The following is a 17,674-nucleotide window of genomic DNA, read 5'->3' on the forward strand; positions in this document are numbered from 1 at the left end:
GGTTTGACAACCTATGTAGAGGAACCTCGTACAGTGATGGGGTGCTGCCATCACCATGTATGGTTGTCAAGAGTAGGACATCCCTCTTGTCCTTGTACTTGACCACCAGTAGGTGGTCACTACATTGGGCTCTGCTCTCACCCCTTCTGAGTATCTGCCCAATTAACGTCTTCGAGAGACCTCTCTGATTTTTGATGACAGTACCGCAGGCTGCGGTACCTTGCGCAGAGAGGGACTTGAAGAGTGGGATGCTGGTATAAAAGTTATACACGTAGAGGTGATAACCTTTATCTAGCAGTGGATGCACCAAATCCCACACAATTTTCCTACTCACTCCCAGGACAGGGGGACATTCAGGGGATTCAATCCGGAGGTCCTTCCCTTCATAAACCCTAAACTTGTGGGTGTAGCCTGCGGTACTCTCACAAAGTTTGTACAGCTTAATTCCATACCTGGCCCTCTTATGGGGCAGGTACTGCTGGAATCCAAGCCTCCCCTTAAAATAAATTAGGGACTCCATCCATGTAGATGTCCCTTTGGGGCATGTACACTTCAGCAAACTTGTTGTTGAAGTACTCAATAACCGGCCAAACTTTATAAAGACGATCCAAGTTGGGGTCATCTCGTGCTGGACACCATGCATTGTCATTGTAATGCAAGAACTCGTGGATGGCCTCAAAACGTGTCCAGGTCATGAACATTCGGAACACTGGAGACATTTTTTTTTATGCATGTGGTGTATGTGTGTCAGTACTTTATTCAGTGGTGTGTGTGCGTCAGTGTGCTTGGTGTAAACTTTTTTTTTCTGAAAGAAAAAGATAAAAAAAAAGGGGAAGAACCGAAGGTGGTGCAAACAGCGAGCACGAGTGCGGATCAGTGAACTGCGTCGCTGATCAACTCGTGGTGGCTGTTTGATGTGCGCATGGAGGTGGTGCAAAGTGGGGGTGTAAAACAGTGAGCACGAGTGTGCATCAGTTAACTGCGTCACTGATCCACGCTCGGCGGCTGCTGGATGTGCGCACCTAAGTGGTGCAAAGGGGGGGAGCCAAAAAAAAAAAGTATAAAACAGCAAGCACAAGTGCAGATTAGAGACCTGCGGTCACTGATCAGTGCTCGGCCGCTGCAGGAAGCACGAAAAATGAAAAACTGCCAAAAGTCGAACGATCAAGTACTGATTAGCGCTTGGCAGCAGTAAGTTAAGGTGGGAAGGAGGGAGAGGGGGATTGGGGTGGATGAGGAGGGATCAAAAAATCTACTTACAGCTGTCTTCTATCTGATGTCTTCTGTCGCAGCAGGAGCAGCGGTTTTGTTGTCACAGTCTTCTGTGGCACCGCAAGGCCCAGCACGGCGTACAATCTGACAGTGTGACCACCCTGTAGAAAAAAAAGTCAGTTAAAAAAAACTGTAAAACAGCGAGCACAAGTGCTGATCGGTGATTTGCAAAAAAAAAAAAAAAACTGACAAAAATCGAGTGATCAAGTACTGATCAGCGCTGGGTGGCAGAAAGGGTGGGTGGGCAGGGAGGTAAAAATAGGGGGGGAAGATTGGGGTGGATGAGGAGAGATCAGGAAGGGATCTTCTTACAGATGTCTTCTCTCTTCTTTATTCACAGAGCGCAGGAGCAGGGATTGTGGTGTCACAGGCTTCTGTGGCACCACAAGGCCCGCACAGCGCATATCAGCAGCGTGACCACCCTGCACAAATCTTCAGCTACTATGAGGACTTTCAGGGTGGTAACAGGTAGGTCACAGGGTGGTCAGTCAGCGGTCACAGCGCGGTCACGCACTCTGATTGGTGCAATTGATGTCATTGTCGATTGCACCAATCAGAGCGGGCTGGGGCCAGGCCTGTTGTTGCTAGGCACCAGCCTATGATCAGTGCTTTTATAGATCCTAGGCTGGACATCAGTGTTTCAGGCAATCTGATTGCCTGAAACCCTAAAAAATGCTGCGATTGGCTGATCAGAATTGAACAGTCAATCACATCGATCGTAATTGCGGGGGTGGCGGGATGACGATGCCATCTACCCTGAAATAAGATGGCGCCGTAAATTTAATGCGATCACCGCTACTCCAGTAGCAGTTCCGCATTAGATGTGAGGCGTAATACTTACCTGGTCATTAATGCCCAGGGCGCAGAGACGTATTATTACGCCTCACATCAAAAAGGGGTTAAGATCTGTCCACAGGTGTTCAGTGGGATATAGATCTGGGCTCATTGCTGGCCACTTCAGAACTTTCCAGTGCTTTGTTTCCATGTATTCTGGGTGCTTCTTGAAGTATGTTTAGGTTCATTGTCCTGCCGGAAGACCCATGACTTAGGACGCAAACCCAGCTTTCTGAGACTGGGCACTACATTGCGACCCAAAATCCTTTGGTAATCTTCAGATTTCATGATGCCTTGCACACAGTCAAGGCACCCAGTGCCAGAGCCAGCAAAACAACCCCAATACATCTTTGAACCTCTACCATATTTGACTGTAGGTACTGTGCTCTTTTCTTTGTAGGCCTCATTTCTTTAAATAATAGAATTATGTGCTTTACCAAAAAGCTCTATCTTGGTCTCATCTGTCCACATGATGCTTTCCCGGAAGGATTTTGGCTTACTCACTTACATTTTGGCAAACTGCAGTCTAGCTTTTTTATATCTGTGTGTCAGCAGTGAGGTTCTCCTTGGTCTCCTCCCATAGCTTTTACTTTAATTTAAATGTCGACTGATAGTTCGCGCTGACACTGATGCACCCTAAGCCTGCAAGACAGCTTGAATTTCTTTGGAACTTGATTGGGGCTTATTATCCACCATCTGGACTATTCTGCACTGCAACCTTTCATCTATTTTTCTCTGCCGTCCACGTCCAGGAAGATTAGCTACAGTGCCATGAGTTGTAAACATCTTGATCATGTTGCTTACTGTGGACAAAGGAACATCAAGATCTCTGGAGATAAACTTGTAACCTTGAGTTTATTGATTATTTTCAACAATTTTGGTTTTCAAGTCCTCAGACTATTCTCTTCTCTTTCTGTTCTCCATGCTTATTGTGGCACACACAGACACACAATGCAAAGATTGAGTCAACTTCTCCCCTTTTTATCTGGTTTCCGGTGTGATTTTCATATTGCCAACACCTGTTACTTGCTACAGGTGAGTTTGAACCAGCATCACATGCTTGAAATAAAGTTGTTTACCTGCAATTTTGGAAAGGTGCCAACAATTTTCTCCTGCTCTTTTTTGGGGTTTAGTGTGAAATTATGTTCAATTTGCCTCAGTTTTATTTGTGTTGTTCCAATACACACAAAGGAAATAAACATGTGTATAAAAAAACGTGTAATTGCAATAATTTTCTTGGAGAAAAACTTCATTTTGTAGAACAATTTCAAGGGTGCCAACACTTTCAACCATGACTGTATATATACAGCGGGTGAAATAAGTATTGAACATGTCACCAATTTTTCAAGTACCGTATTTTTCGGACTATAAGAAACACCAGACCTGTTATGGGGGAGGGGGTCTGCTGCTAACACTGTTATAGGGGTAATATCCCCCAATTCTATGGTATTATTTCTTTGCCTGATTGGATGAGTTGTTTCCGACATCCGGTGAGAGTTTCATGTCAATACCACCTTTAGAAATACATTTATTACACTGTTATAGCGGTAATATCCCCCAATTCTGTACTAATATCCCCCATCCTGGTATTTTTGGCATCCCTCATCCATCATCCTGGTAAGCATGGCATCCCTCATCCTGGTATGCATGGCACCCCTCATCCTGGTATGTATGGCACACCTCATCCTGGTATGCATGGCACCCCTCATCCTGGCATGCATGGCACCCTTCATCCTGGTATGCATGGCACCCCTCATCCTGGTATGCATGGCACACCTCATCCTGGTATGTATGGCACACCTCATCCTGGTATGCATGGCACCCCTCATCCTGGCATGCATGGCACCCTTCATCCTGGTATGCTTGGCATCCCCATCCTTGTATGCATGGCACCCCTCATCCTTGTATGTATGGCACCGCTCATCCTGGTATGCTTGGCACCCCCATCCTGGTATGCATGGCACCCCCCACATCCCTCATCCTGGTATGCATGGCCCCCTCATCCTTCATCCTGGTATACTTGACACCACCATCCTGGTATATATGGCACCTTTCATCCTGGTATGCATGGCATCCCTCATCCTGATATGCAAGGCCCCCCTCATCCTGGTATGCATCGCACCCCTCATCCTGGTATGCATGGCCCCCTTCATCCCTCATCCTGGTATATATGGCCCCCCTCATCCCTCTTCCTGGTATGTATGGTCCCCCTCATCCCTCTTCCTGGTATGCATGGCACCCCTTATCCTGGTATGTATGGCATCCCCACATCGTGGTATGTATGGCACCCCCACAGCCTGGTATGTATGGCACCCCCACATCCTGGTGTGTATGGCACCCCTACATCCTGGTATGCATGGTGACTCGCCCCCTGGGCCGCGTGGGGAACCCGGAACCGGGCCTTTGGTGGGATGCTGGGGGTTGTAGTCACCGTGGCGATGACCCGGTCCCGTGGCTCAGGGTGGTCAAAACAGTGGCAGTCTATTGATATGGTTTTCATTATTTTCAAATGTCCGACTACGCCACCCATGGATTGCGGTCAGGATGAACCACCGCTGCAGGGCAGACCGCTGGGGCTGATGTTGGTGAGCAGCACAGGGATGGTATAACTCCCCACGGGAAGAGTGTAGCCCCAGGGCAGTGTAGGTGAATGATGGGGGTGATGGTGCGCGGGAATAATAACTCAGAGTCTTTACTCACAGTTCGTTACTCCATGTTACTCTGGCCGGCTGTAACTTCCCGCGTCGCACCATGTTCACCAGGTGAGGGGGCTCGGCCAACTTCCAGATAATTTTGGAGCGCTTCGCAGGACCCCCTTCTTGTGTCCTTCCTCTGGCCTGTCATACCCCACCAGTGACCACACTTCTGTCCGGCTGCCTCGGGCCTTCTCTGGGTAAACTTCGGCGCCAGTTTCCCTGACCCTATGTGGTGCCTTCCTAGCGGGTGTAGCGAGGGGCTGCAACATATAAAATGTCACAGCCTCTGGTTTCGAGTTGAGGGTAGTTCCCCGCCTCCACTAGTTTCAGGGACCGGTCTCCCCCCTTGGCCTGACCCCACTACTCAGGTAGATGCGGTCGTATGGTGGCTAGCAGCCGGTCCACACCCCTGGGGTCCCTTTTCTCCTCTGTGTTCCTGGAGCCTTCTCCGCTCTTCTTCATCTCTTCTCCCCTACTCTCTCTCTCTCCTTGCAGTGCTGACTGGGTCTCACGGGTTAGACCCGCGTCCGGAGCAGAGCTCCACAGAGTCCTGCTCTGTCACATCTTCTCTCTGACTCCACTGAACCGACTCCCCCCCCCCAACTAAGATGGTGCCCACCATTTGTACCTCTCTCTAGGTGCACCCAGAAACTGCTTCCTCCCTGCTCCTGCACTACCGGGTTCCCCCTTTACTAGGTGTTCCCTCCCCCCACTCCAGCCAGGGACAGGGACTGTCGTGCTCTACCTGGAGCATATCGGTCGCCCTGCCCCCCGGAAATGTGGTGTAATGCATGCAGGTGTCGGGGCCCTGGTCCACACTCCATCCTTACCTGAGAGTGAGATATCGCACGTCTGGGAGAGATGCAATACCTCTGTAGCAACCGAGCCCCCAGGGTGCTACACATGGCACCCCCACATACTGGTATGCATGGCACCCCCACTTCCTGGTATGCATGGCACCCCCCCATCTTGTTTTTTATGGCACCCCCACATCTTAGTATGCATGGCACCCCCACATCCTGGTATGAATGGCACCCCTCATCCTGGTATGTATGGCACCCCCCACATCCTGGTATGCATGGCAACCCCACATCCTGGCATGCATGGCACTCCCACATCTTGATATGTATGGCACCTCCGTCTCCATCACACAAAAAAATAAACACTCCTAATCATCTTTCTTCCCTTTGCTCCAGCATTGCGTCCTGCCAGCACTGATCTCACTGTGTGAGCCGCGCATGACGTCACTGCGATGGGCGCTCACACAGGGAGATCAGCTGCCGGAATAGTCACTGCTCCCACTACGGGACTATTAACGTGGGGAGCAGTGACTTAATTCTACTTAATAGACGGCACACAGTGTTGCCGCGCCATGGCTCCTGCAGCGGCCAGGCAATCGCGTGTGCCCACTATTAAAGAGCATGAATATTCACCCCTTCTCCACTCCCATGGGCGTAGAGAGGGGGTGAATATTCATTCTCTTCACTAGTGGGCACAAATGACCGCCAAACGCTGCAGGAGTTGCGCTGCTGTAGACACTGTACACCGCGATTAAGGAGGATGAATATTCACTGCTCCTCACGCCCATGGGTAGTGAATATTCATTTTCTCTAGCAGCGGGGACAGTGTAAGCTGCAGCAGGCGCTCCTGCCTCCTGTGCCCCGCACCTCCGCCGCTGCCGCTCCCCCCCCACATCCCCACCACCCACAGCAACAAGACATTAAATTAGAAGGTTCGGACTATAAGACACACCCCCCCACTTTCCTGCAAAATTTGAGAAAAAAAGGGCGTCTTATAGTCCGAAAAATACGGTAAATGGATTTCTAAAGGTGCTATTGACATGAAACTCTCACCAGATGTCGGTAACAACTCATCCAATCAGGCAAAGAAATAATACCGAATACTGACTAAATACCGATAGTGGGGCCGTGGCCTAAAAGTCTTTGCTGGTGATAATAGCTTCAAAAGCTCTCCTGTATGGAGAAAATAGTTGCATGCATTGCTCAAGTGTAATTTTGGCCAATTCTTCCACACAATTACTCATCAAATCCTGAAGGTTCCGTGGGCTCCTTCTATAAACTCTAAGCTTTAATTCCATCCATAAACTTTCTATTGGATTCAGGTCAGGTGATTGGCTGGGCCATTCTAGAATGTTTATTTTCTTTCTCTGAAACCAATTGAGAGTTTCCTTGGCTGTGTATTTGGGATCACTGCCCTACCCTCATTTCATCTTCATTGTCCTAGTAGATGGCAGCAGATTTTTCTCAAGAATGTCTCAGTACATTTGTGCATTCATCCTTCCTTCAATTATATGAAGTTTGGCAGTGCAGTATGTTGAAAAACAGCCTCACACCATGATGTTCCCACCTTCAAGCTTCACTTTTGGTATTGTATTTTTGGGGTGATATGCAGTGCCTTTTGACCTCCAAATATGGTATGTATTATGGCATCCAAAGAGTTCAATTTTGGTCTCATCTGACCAGACTATATTCCCCCAGTATTTCTCTTTAAATGCTCTTGAACATGCTTTTTGTTCAGCAATGGAGTCTTACGTGGTGAGCTTGCATACAGGCCATGGAGGTTGAGTGCATTACTTATTTTTTTCTTTGAAGCAATTGTACCTGTGGATTCCAGGTTTTTCTGCAGCTCTCCACAGGTGGTCCATTCTTTTCACTCCTCTGTCTGAAATCTTGCGGGGAGCACCTGGTCGTGGCCAGTTAATGGTGAAATTATGTTCTTTCCACTTCCTGATTATGACCCCAACGGTGCACACTGGAACCTTCAGTAGTTTAGATATTTTTCTGTCACCAATGCCATCAGTATGTTTTGCAGCACTAAGGTTGCAAAGGTCTTGAGACAGCTCACTGGTTTTACCCATCATGAGATGTTTTTTGTGTGGCACCTTGGTAATGAGACACCTTTTTATAGGCCATCAGTTGAACCATCTGATATTATTTTTCATCAAGTGGCAGGATTTCTTTCTAATTACAGATAGATTTTAACTGGTATCATGACTTCCCATGGCTTTTTGCACCTCTCTTTCTTCATATTTACTTAGAAAATTGGTGGCGTGTTCAATACTTATTTGCCTGCTGTATATAAAGCAATCTAGCAGACAGTGTTTGTCTTACTAGTCTGTAAGAAGTGTTTTATCAGCAGGAGATTATCACTACAAGACAACTGGCCTCATTCCTCTTAGTCCAACCACACGCTCAGCACTGATTGGCAGCTTTCTGTCATGATACAATGTACTCAGAATGCTGTCAATCAGGGTGGGTAGGTTTATACAGAGATCAACATATTAGCTCTGCTATCTATCTACAACTGCTGCACCTAGTAAACTAAGTGATACATCGCTGGAATTAGGGTCTCTGCCCCTACCGCATGGTGCTGTCAGATTACATAGCAAAAACCTGCTGACAGATTCCCTTTAGATATAGTTAGGGTGAAAAGGAAAATAAAATAGCCAGAACTGGAATGAAATGTGCTCATGGCAATAAATTCATTGACATCGATACTATGAATAAAATGATGTTTGGGTTGAACATCATGTTTATAAAGCCTGTTTGATACTCTTTCTAGTACATCTGAAATAGAGGGTGAAGCTTCAGTCACTATCTTTTATTAAGATTCTCAGGACTGTCCTGCTGTTGTTTAAATTATATTTATCAACAGGCTGTGTCAGTAGTGTAGCTAACGGGGTGTAGCTCACTGACACAATTAAGCTCTGCGGTAGAGTAGGGAGACACGATCTTTCTGTAGACCACTGGATGCTTTAAACCTGTGGTCTACAGAACGACTGAGGCACCAACGCATGCACAGAAAGTCAAAGTCCCCATGCGGTGAAATCATCGTGCTAAGCTAGGACTCTGACGTACTATGCGTGCGTTGGCGCTTTGGCAGCGCGTTGGTCCGCCCGAACCTCGCCGGTGGTGCCAGGATCCTGGATTAAGGGAGTATATGATGTTTTTTTAATTTTAATCAAAAAGTGTGGGGGCATCATAAAGAATGGGGGACCCTGAAACAGTAGGGGAGCCCTCATACATTATAGGGTCTACTGCGGGGGCCTATATAAAGTGTGGGCACCATTATACTGAGTAGGAGCTAAAGTGGGGGTCATTATACAGTTTAGTGGCTAATGTTGGGCCCATTATACAGTATAGGAGCTAATGTGGGGCCCATTATACAGTATAGGAGCTAATGTGGGTGTCATTATAAAGTTTGAGGGCTAATGTTGGGCCCATTATACAGTATAAGAGCTAATGTGGGGCCTATTATACAGTATGGGAGCTAATGTGGGGGTCATTATACAGTTTTGGGAGGCTAATGTGAGGCCCATTATACAGTATAGGAGCTAATGCGGGGCCCATTATTCAATGCTGGAGCTAAAGTGGGGCCCATTATACACTGTCTGCAGAATTATTAGGCAAATGAGTATTTTGATCACATGATACTTTTTATACATGCTGTCCTACTCCAAGCTGCATAGGCTTGATAGCCAGCTACCAATTAAGTAAATCTGGTGATGTGCATCTCTGTAATGAGGAGGGGTGTTGACTAATGACATCAACACCCTATATAAGGTGTGCTTAATTATTAGGCAACTTCCTTTCCTTTGGCAAAATGGGTCAGAAGAGAGATTTGACGGGCTCTGAAAAGTCCAAAATTGTGAGATGTCTTGCAGAGGGATGCAGCAGTCTTGAAATTTCCAAACTTTTGAAGCGTGATCACCGAACAATTAAGCGTTTCATGGCAAATAGCCAACAAGGTCGCAAGAAGCGTGTTGGCCAAAAAAAGCACAAAATAACTGCCCATGAATTGAGGAAAATCAAGCGTGAAGCTGCCAAGATGCCATTCGCCACCAGTTTTGCCATATTTCAGAGCTGCAACATTACTGGAGTATCAAAAAGCGTGTGATACTCAGGGACATGGCCAAGGTAAGGAAGGCTGAAAAACGACCACGTTTGAACAAGAAACATAACATAAAAAATCAAGAATGGGCCAAGAAATATCTTAAGACTGATTTTTCAAAGGTTTTATGGACTGATGAAATGAGAGCGACTCTTGATGGGCCAGATGGATGGGCCAGAGGCTGGATCAGTAAGGGGCAGAGAGCTCCACTCCGACTCAGACGCCAGCAAGGTGGAGGTGGGGTACTGGTATGGGCTGGTATCATCAAAGATGAACTTGTGGGACCTTTTCGGGTTGAGGATGGAGTGAAGCTCAACTCCCAGACCTACTGCCAGTTTCTGGAAGACAACTTCTTCAAGCAGTGGTACAGGAAGAAGTTGGTATCGTTCAAGAAAAACATGATTTTCATGCAGGACAATGCTCCATCACATGCATCCAAATACTCCACAGCATGGCTGGCCAGTAAAGGTCTAAAAGAAGAAAAAATAATGACATGGCCCCCTTGTTCACCTGATGTGAACCCCATAAAGAACCTGTGGTCCATCATAAAATGTGAGATCTACAGGGAGGGAAAACAGTACTCCTCTCGGAACAGTGTCTGGGAGGCTGTGGTGGCTGCTGCACGCAATGTTGAACGAAAACAGATCAAGCAACTGACAGAATCTATGGATGGAAGGCTGTCGAGTGTCATCATAAATAAAGGTGGCTATATTGATCACTAATTTTTTTGTTTTTTGTTTTTGCATGTCAGAAATGTTTATTTCTAAATTTTGTGCACTGATATTGGTTTACCTGGTGAAAATAAAGAAGTGAGATGGGATTATATTTGGTTTTTATTAAGTTGCCTAATAATTCTGCACAGTAATAGTTACCTGCACAAACAGACATCCTCCTAAGATAGCCAAATCTAAAAAAAAAACACTCCAACTTCCAAAAATATTAAGCTTGGATACTTCTGAGTCTTTGGGCTTGATTGAGAACATAGTTGTTAATCAATAATAAAAATAATCCTCTAAAATACAACTTGCCTAATAATTCTGCACACAGTGTACGTATAAGAGATAATGTGGGGCCCATTATACAGTATATGAGCTAACAAAGGGCCAGTACACAGTGTAGGAGCTCATGTGAAGCCCATTATATAGTGTAGCAGCTAATGTGGGGCCAATTATACAGTATAGGAGCTAATAAAGGACCCATTATACAGTATAGGAATTGATGTGAGGGCCATTATACAGTTTAGGGGCTAATGCAGGGGCCATTATACAGTTTGTGCGCTAATGTGGGGGCCATTATTGTCACGTGTGTGTCCGATGTGGCAGACAGTCGTTCTGTAGCTGGTTGCAGAAGGTCACTTTGTTTGGCATTACAGACGCCTTTTTAAATCTGTCTTACTTTAGGATCCAGTGGCTACCTCCTTCCTGCTCTGATTGACACCCTGGCCTGGGTGTTAAAATACTGTCAGTTTGCTGCAGGGAGGTGCCGGTGATATTCACATGTTCCCTTGTGAATGCTTGGAGCTATTGCAGTCTGCTTACTTCCTCTCTGGTGCTTGGAGGACGTTTGGTGTAATCTCTCTGGAGTCAGCTCAAGCTAAGTTTCTTCCCTCTGTGTTTGTCTCCCTTGTTGTCTTTACTTTATAGTGGGGACTGACCAGTGCTCATCCCCCTTCCCTACCCAAGGCCTAGCTCTAGGGATATACAGAGCTTAGGTATCCTGTTCGGCGATTGGTGAGGAACCATTATAGGGACGGTAGGGGAGACAGGGTGATATTAGATCAGCCTAGGTTTTTCCACTTCCCCTTTCCCTAGTCTGGGCTCTCTTCTCCTCATCCATTCGTGTTGCATTTTGTCTTACCTACAGTGTGCGTGACAATTATACAGTTTTAGGCTAGTGTGGAGGTTACTGCAAAGACAATTTTACAGTGTGGGGGCCATTATACAGTGTGGGGGCCATTATACCATGTGGGTTTTACTGTGGGGGCCATTGTACTGTGTTACTGTGTGAGGGTTTCTGTGGGGGTCATTATGCTGTGTTTTGGCGGAGCAGTGGAGGCATCATTCTATGTATAGAGGAGATGTGAGGGTATCATACTTGTATAGCTGGGCTGTGGGCCCACCATACTATGTATAGGGGAGCTGTGGGGACATCATTCTCTGTATAAGGGAGCTTTGGGCCCACCGTACTGTGTATAGAGGAGCTGATCATTGGGGGACTAACTGGACATTAATAATTGTTAAGTGGGCATTAAGAAGCATTATTGTTATAGGGGCACTCAGAGTATTGTGGTCATCAAAGGGGCAAAATATGGACACTGTTTTCTAGGGCATTTGCGCAAGACATTAATATTTTCTAAGGGGCAATTTTACCATCTAGAGAGCACAAAGATGACATTATTACTAAGTAAGGGGCACAGTCATGGGCATTATTATGTGCGGTACTAACAGGAGAGCTGTTATTGTACCAAACAGTAGGTGCAGTAATAGTGACACATATGGCAGCAGTGGCTCACTATTGGGGTATCAGTAGGATGAGGCATTTGTGCAGGTTTTGAATAGATGGGGACAGTGCTGGAAATGTGGGAAGTCAAATGTTTCTGTGTTGTAATCTCTGCAGATGAGTCATGGCTGTAAGAAGTTGCCATGTCGGTCTGGACCAAATGGAAAAGATGTGAAAAATAAACGACTCCATCAGAAAGAACATCAGCTGTAAATCACTATAACTATTCTGTAAGCTCTATAATCTCTGTATGTTCTGCAGCATTGGTATCTATCTACCACTATGTCTAATGACACTAGTTCTAATGACCAAACGTGATACAACCCCATTTTTGGAGGTGTATAATGTAGTAGTAATCCATATTGTTTATGGCATCCCAGCTGTAGTGCCTGTACACTAGCTGTCAGGCTATGGCAGGCTTGCACAACATATGGCCCAAAGGGTTATTGCAGTTTGCTGCCGCCCTCAGGGCTCTCCGGGAGAGGAGATTCCGACTCCGTTTTTCCTCTATTTCATTTGAAAACTTGGGCGTTGGGGCAGGGGCGTACATAGAAATCATGGGGCCCCATAGCAGAAACTCTAATTGCCCCACCCCCCCAAGAAAAAAAATAAATATTTGTCTGGGTCACAGAAGAGCAGATCTCACAACTTTCCAGCCTTTACATAGTAATTTATCTCCTGCTGAAGTCCTAGATTCCTCTTTCATTGCCCCATAAAGTATGATGCCAATAAAAGTGCCCCCCAAACACAGTATGATACCCCTATGGTGCATTCCTCCACATTAGCCTCCACATGCACAGTATAATGACCCTATTGTACCCCACTTTAACTCTCAAGGCAAAGTATTGTCACCCTAACACAGTATAATCCCCCAACTGTGACACCCACACAGCCCTCCATACAGTATAATGGCCCGTACTAGCCCCCCAAACAGAATGATGGACCCCACACAAACCTTCACACCGTATAATTGCTTTAATACAGTATAATGGCCCCCCACATAGCCCTCAAAATATTATAATGGCCCCACATAGCCTTCCATATAGTATAATACGCCACCCATAATCCCCCATATAGTATAATGCGCCCTCCATAATATTTTAAATAAGCCTACCCGAGTATAAGCCGAGGCCCCTAATTTTACCACAAAAAACTGGGGAAAAGTATTGACTCGAGTATAAGCCTAGGGTGGGAAATGCAGCAGCTACTGGTAAATTTCCCCATCCTGGTATGTATGGCACCCTTCATCCCCCAATCCTGGTACGTATGGCACCCTTCATCCCTCAATCCTGGTACGTATGGCACCCTTCATCCCCCAATCCTGTTATATATGGCAGCCCTCATACCTCAATCCTGGTACGCATGGCACCCCTCATCCCCCAATCCTGGAATGCATGGCCCCCTCATCCCCCAAACCTGGAATGCATGGCCTCCTCATCCCCCAATCCTGGTATGCATGGCCTCCTCATCTGTCAATCCTGGTATGCATGGCCCCCTCCTCCCCAATCCTGGTATGCATGGCACCCTCATCCCCAATCCTGGTATGAATGGCCCCCTTCTGTGTCTGTGTCACAGAAGAGCAGATCTCACAACTTTCCAGCCTTTACATAGTAATTTTTCTCCTGCTGAAGTCCTAGATTCCTCTTTCATTGCCCCATAAAGTATGATGCCAATAAAAGTGCCCCCAATCACAGTATGATACCCCTATGGTGCATTTCTCCACATTAGTCTCCACATGCACAGTGTAATGACCCTATTGTACCCCACTTTAACTCCCACAGCAAAGCATGATGACCCTAACACAGTATAATGCCCCAACTGTGACTACCACACAGCCCTCCATACAGTATAATGGCCCGCACTAGCCCTCCAAATAGTATGATGGCCCCCACACAAACCTTCACACTGTATAATTGCTTTCCTACAGTATAATGCCCCCCAAATAGCCCTCAAAATATTATAATGGCCCCACATAGCCTTCCATATAGTATAATACGCCACCCATAATCCTCCATATAGTATAATACGCCCCCCATAATCCTCCATATAGTATAATGCACCCCCCATAATCCTCCGTATAGTATAATGAACTTCCCATGGTCCCCCATAGAATATAATGCACTCCCTATAGTCCTCCATATAGTATATTACACACCCCATAGGGTAAAATGCAGCACCATATAGTATAATGCACCTCACAGTCCTGCAGTATTATGGGCACCACGTACTCACTGATTTAAAAATACCGTATATTTTAAATAAGCCGACCTGAGTATAAACCGAGGCCCCTAATTTTACCCAAAAAACTGGGAAAAGGTATTGACTTGAGTATAAGCCTAGGGTGGGATATGCAGCAGCTACTGGTAAATTTCCCCATCATGGTATGTATGGCACCCTTCATCCCCAATCCTGGTACGTATGGCACCCCTCATCCCCCAATCCTGCTACGCATGGCCTCCTCATCCCCCAATCCTGGTATGCATGACCCCCTCATCCCCCCAATCCTGGTATGTATGGCCTCCTCATGCTTCAATCCTGGTATATATGGGCCTCCTCATCCCCCAATCCTAATATCCATGGCCTTCTCATCCCCCAATCCTTGTATGCATGGCCCCCTTCTCCCCCTAATCCTGGTATGCATGGCCCCCTCATCCCCCCAATCCTGGTATGCATGGCCCCCCATCCCCCCAATCCTGGTATGTATGGCCTCCTCATCCCCCAGTCCTGGTATGCATGGCCCCCCTCATCACCCAATCCTGGTATGCATGGCTGTTAGGAGGGTGGTTGCAGACAACTTTATTATAATGGAACGCAACAGACCCCGAGGTCCGCGATGCAGCCTGGGGGACTGCTGCCGAACACTTTCCGGGTGAAAAGGAAAGCAACCAACTTAAATGATAAACCCTTCCGTGTTACTGCACACAGGAATGGGTATAGCGGTTCGCTCTATCTCCGTTAACTGCATGGGAGATGCGCGACCGGGGAAGTAGCGGTAGCCCTGTTAACTACACAGGGACTACACTGGCGGCGCTAGGATGCGTGTGTGACTACGCCGACGGGTACACGTGCCTCCAGCCGGCGTGCTACCGGACTGCAGGGTATTACTCCACGTGGCTGACAAGCGATAGCCGTGGACAGGACGTCTGCAGGCTGCTCGGGGTGTTAGGCGACCCCTTTGGCAGAGCCAGACTGCAAGATGGAGCTACCTGCCTATTTCCACTAGCCTGCCTATTTCCACTACACCTGCCTATGGAAACTACGTGGAACACAGTCGTCCACACATCAGCATCACTGCTCAATGATCAGAGCGCGCCGCCATGTTTGTGGGTGGGTCTTTTAAAGACTAAGCCCTGCCCACCTTCGCACTATTGGTGACGTCACCCGCAACCAATCAGGCGGTGCCAGGTCATCGGATCAGGTGGTTGCCAAACCACCAATCACGATCCGCCAGGTCACGGACATGCTCAGTGGGGAGAATCCTGGACTTAGGCTCCAACAGCCCTGTCTCCCTCTGCAACCTACACTTAACATTGCTAGGCACAAATACCCAAGAGACAATCTGTACATCTCGTGGACCAGCTAGGTGTTGGGGCTGACAATGATGCTGAGCAGCATCAGCCCTGGCTGGACCCATTTTGAATCCAGCAACAGCCTGACGCCTAACATTATCCAACCTTCTAACATCCCCCTCCACTTGATGCTCATTTTCCTCAACGAGCAGGGGAGTATGAATGTGGTCCACCAGGTCACAGAGAAGATCCTCAGAACCGTGACCCCTCTGGTGTACATAGTACCCTTTTTCAAAGCGAGGGGCAAACTTAGCAGACTCCCCGCGTACTTTAGTATTGCGAGCCGTGAGCCACACTCTGTCGCCCGGATAGAATACGGGGGTAGGATGACGAGAAATGACAACCGACTCTCTATGTGTGGAGTCCGTCACGGGTGACAGATGGGGAAGACCAGCCGGACTTTGACGGAAAGATTTATCTCTCGCACAGACGGGACACGCGAGAACAAAGTCCTTGACGTCCTGGCACCACCGGGGCCACCAATAGGACCGTTGAAGGGACTTAGTGGTACGTTTGACCCCCAGATGAGCTCCCATCTTAGGGGCATGAGCCCAGGAGAGCAGCATATTTTGTAGATTAGGGGAAAAAAAACGTCCTCCCCGACGGAACCTGGTTAGAGGACACTGCAGTCACCCTCTCTACCTGAGAGTTCTTTTCGACATAGTCTGACAAGACCCGGATCCTGGGAACAGTCAAAGAATCTGTACCAGAAGCCACAACGGTAGAGGGATCAGAGACTACCCTCCGGGTGACTGTGACCATACACTGAGACGCACAATTCTCACTCCAGGAAGAAATTCTCCACATATTCCAGTCAATATGTGGAGTATGACAACGTAGCCAGGGGAGACCCAATAATACCTTGTCTAATCCACCGGGAATAATAAGAAATGAGATGACCTCCCGGTGGCCCTGAGGAAATAACATGGTGAGGGGAATCGACTGGTGGGTGATTTGCGCGTCCCGGAGTGAACCATTGACAACACTAATGTTCATTGGTCTTGACAGTAACTCTATAGGGATGGCATGCCTCTGGGCAAACGTAGATGATAAAAAATTGCCATCAGCACAAGAGTCCACCTACGCCTTGGCAGTAACTGCAGATGTACCAAAGGACAATGTCACATTATATAATAATTTGGAGGAAGAAGTCCCAGAATCTAATACACCTCCTCCAACGGTGGTAAGACCTACTCGTTCTCCCGACTGCTTGGAACCCTTATTTACGGGGTACTCCAAGAGATGTGCAGGTCGGGAACGAGAGGGACTAGACTCAGTCCGGGATATGTCCATAGCCTCAGGCTCCAGGTCGGGAGTCGCAAGTTCGGAAATGGGTCTAGAGAAGGATGGTGCCAATAGATGCTGAGGTTTGGCGACCTCCAGCTCTAACCTGTGTTCTGCATGACGCAAATCAATTCGGTTTGCGAGAGATATTAACTCCTCCAGGGAGGTTGGAATCTCTCTGGTAGATAGAGCATTTTTAACATGACCAGCCAGACCCTTCCAGAACACCGGAATAAGCGACCGCTCAGACCAATCCAGTTCAGCCGCTAGGGTTCTAAACTGAATGGCATAGTGGCTGGCGGTGGCCGAACCCTGGATCAACGCAAGAAGCTTTAGGGCCGTATCATGCGTGACCTGAGGACCAAGGAATATACTTTTTAGGGTCTTAAGGAAAAGACTTGCATTTGCTACAACCGGATCATTCTGCTCCCATAGAGGAGTAGCCCACTCCAGAGCCATGTGGGAGAGTAATGAGATGACATAACCCACTTTGGCTCTTTCGGAGGGGAACCGTGCCTCCATCATCTCCAAGTGAATGGAGCATAAATTAATAAATCCCCTGCAAAATTTACTGTCCCCAGAAAATTTTTCAGGGAGAGCAAAACGGGG

Source organism: Phyllobates terribilis, unplaced genomic scaffold (assembly GCF_046119375.1).
Source record: "Phyllobates terribilis strain yellow unplaced genomic scaffold, ASM4611937v1 Scaffold_2__4_contigs__length_985480577, whole genome shotgun sequence".
Taxonomy (NCBI): domain Eukaryota; kingdom Metazoa; phylum Chordata; class Amphibia; order Anura; family Dendrobatidae; genus Phyllobates; species Phyllobates terribilis.